Genomic DNA, 3330 nt, shown 5'->3' on the forward strand with positions numbered 1-3330 from the left:
GCTTTAACCTGGTGGTGGAGACGGTGGTCTCGTCCCCGGCCTGGCCAAAGGGCTGGAAAAGAAAAGAGAGTCAGGGTGGAACCTCCCCTCTTCCCCCACCCAGAGCCCTCGCCCATCTGCCCTGGGTAGGGGGGGGTCATCCCCACAGCCATCCTGCCCTGCCCCCCTGCCCGGCAGGCACTGCCACCCCGGTGCCCGCACTGCCCCTTCCCACAGGGGACACGTGGCCTCCGCTCCCCTGACAGGTTCTCCTTCACGCAGAAATCACAGTTGGCTTTGGGGTTTTCCCCAAGCTCTCCTCGCATCGTTGCCCTGTTTTGTTTCTAGCTTTTAGAAAAGGGGGGAGTGGTGGGGTGGTCTCTGCCCCTCCGATGGTGGTGAGGAAGCGGTTGGGCACATGGTGGCTCACGGGCCCTGCGGCGGAGGATGTGGGGTGCAGGAGCAGAGCTGGGAAATGCCTGTGCTGAAATGCAAGAATGGGGAGGAGGAGGAGGAAGGACCCCTCATCCCCCCGGGCTGTCGCAAGCAGGGACATTGCAGTCATTGTGTGAGATGTAACACAGCTGGGATGGTGATTTCAGGGCAGTTTCCTTCCATCTCTCAAGGTCAGCACCTTCTAAATTAAGGTGTTTGCGTGAATCCCTTGTGCCCTGGCCATGCAGGACCACTCTGCTCTCACTGGGTTTTTGGTCCCTTCCCGGGACTCCTGGTGTAAGTGGTTGTGTGTCACGCCTGCAAAGGGGGACCGCAGCGACAAGCACTGCCCTGGGCTGCTGGAAAAGGGACGCTATTTCCCTCCGTGAACTAGCCCCCACGCTGCTTCGCACCATTCCTCGGGTCCTTCTGGAGCCAGGACAGAGCCAGGAACGGGTCCCTGATGCCCAGCTCTGCCCCTTCACAAGCACTCTTGCGCTATGAGGGCTTTTGGCTGGTTTGCCTGGCCACAGAGGGGGGCTCCCAAAAGGTAAATGCACCCCATGGAGCCAGCGGCAGGTTGCAGCCATGTGGAGTTTGTGAGCAAAACCACCACAGACGAATCTGGCCCCATTACCAACGTGCTTTAGAAAAAACAACCATCCCAAGAGCTGCTCCGAAAAGCATCACCCTCCCTAAAAGTGCCGCCACGTTCATCCCTCCCACGCAATGGTCCCCACCGAGGAGAGCACCGACATCCACCAGCATGGTGCTGGAGCCGAGCCCTCATGGAGCCTCCTGGCAGGAAGGAAAATAACCTCCAGTGGGGAGCAGTGAGAGGAAATCAGACAGCTGTATGCCCACCCAGCGTCCCCACAGCCGTGCTCAGCATCCCCATAGCCCTGCAGCCATCCTCACTGTCCCCACAGCCATCCTCAGTGTCCCCACACCAGGCACGGGCTGGGGCCAGTATGCAACAGAGAGGCTGCAGGATGTGGTGGAGAGCTAAGTGCAAAGGTTACAGATATACATGATGCTCTTAAGTAAAAAAATGCTTTAAAAAAAGTAACGTATGGAAGTATTTAGACCTTACAGACCACAGTGCAAAGCTCCTGGTAAGACAGCCAGCGTTAAAGTCAAATGCTCAGGTTTCCAGCTGAAGTTCAGCAGAAATTCTCCCACTGGTTGAACCCCACAGCCCCCCAGCTGCCATCACACCCCCAGGACAGAGCTGGCTGGACCCCCTCGGCCTCCGCGGGGCCCCACGCTGTGGGATTTCTCTTACCATGCAGAGGACAAGCAGGGCAAGCAGGAGGAGCAGGTGGGCACGCTGGAGGGGCTGCATGGTTGGGGCTCAGCTCAGCGTGTGCCGTGACACTTCCTCATCTGCTCACAGTGATTGCAGTCAAAGGCTTTAAGCACAGCAGTGGCTCTGTCTCACCAATCACACCTTCCTTCCTTGCACCGGCCCCACCACCCCAAAGGGATGTTTGAACCCAGGGTGATTTGAGGAAGTCACATCTGCTGCGGATGCTGCGAGGGAGAAGTTGCAAGACATGGGGATCTCCAGATGGACACAACCCCGTACAGCCCTTTCAGCCTTACTTTTCCAGAGCTGTTGATCTACATTGCCCGGCACAAGAGCAGCTTCTGCTCCTCCTGTTCCCCAGCAAGGCTGCACGGCCAGCCCCGATCGGGACATCCTGGCCACCATCTCCAGCAAAGGCAGCGAGCACCTTGCCCTGCTTTTTCCCACATCACAAAATACCGCCTGCAGCAGGAAACCCCCCAGGCTGAGCTCTGCTTTTCCCTGGGGGCTGCCTGTCCTGTGCCCCACACCCATGAAGAACTCATAGTGGTTATGGGTTCACTGGGAGGGTTTGTAAATTCCGACCAACGTTTCAACAAGAGCTCTGCATTCCACCACGTAACAAACCTCCTTCCCTGCAGCTCAGGGCAGAAGCTGGGTCCAAGCTGTCCCTCTGAATTTCAGTTACATACCTGGGGTAGTCAGATCTGGGTAATGGATCAGGGAAACACTTCCTTCCAGCCCCCCCAATATCCAACTCCTCTCAGCAGATCTCTGAGCTCCCTTACCCGCTCAACTGCACCAGCAGGAGGAAACAAAAGGGATCTGATTATTTTACTACGGTTTGAAATAAGCACTACTGAAATGCTCCAAGCACATACACCTGCTGTCTGGTTTTGTGTTGGTGAAGCGTATCGCAGCACAGCAAGCCTGCTGCCAGCCTCTGCCCAGAGCTGAAGGCTCCTTGGTGACAAAGCCTCACCAAATTTAGTTAATTTTTGCACATCATACAAGTGTCAGAATGGAAGTCTCTTGTGGACAGCCAACATCCCATAAAAGGTGCTAAAAATCAGCCTGTTCTGCCCCTCTCTAACTGTCGAGGCCGAGCTCTCCGGAGAGCAGAGCAGCACGGTGGCAGTGGGCAGGATGGGGGACGCACAGGGAAGGCTCTCTGGATGACAGCAAGCGCCAGGTGGAGTTCAGAGCATCAGCGAGGCAAAACGAGCGTGTGGTAGCGCCGGGTTGAGGGAAAGCATTGCTAGAAAACAGAGACAAGAGCGGCAGGTGAGGAAATGCGGAGGAGCTGTGATGCCTCAGGTCAGGCTGTGCCACAGACCACGTCTAGGAGCTGAAGCTACAGGTGCGCAGAGGGTGGCTGAGGAAAGGAAGCATGGCTGCCTGTGGTGGAACCGCTCCAGTTCTGGGAAATGTTTGAAGCCCTCTGAAGTGAACGGAGCTCGAAAAAGCACCATTTTGCGGGGCGGTGTGCAGGGCAGAGGACAGGCAGGGAGCCGTTCGGCCTGGCCGAAATCCAGTCCTCAAAGCGGCAAACGGCGGCGGCTTCCCCCGGTGAATCCCACCTCCGGGTGCGGGTTCGGGGAGGCCGG

Source organism: Charadrius vociferus, unplaced genomic scaffold (genome assembly GCF_000708025.1).
Source record: "Charadrius vociferus isolate BGI_N301 unplaced genomic scaffold, ASM70802v2 scaffold613, whole genome shotgun sequence".
Classification (NCBI taxonomy): domain Eukaryota; kingdom Metazoa; phylum Chordata; class Aves; order Charadriiformes; family Charadriidae; genus Charadrius; species Charadrius vociferus.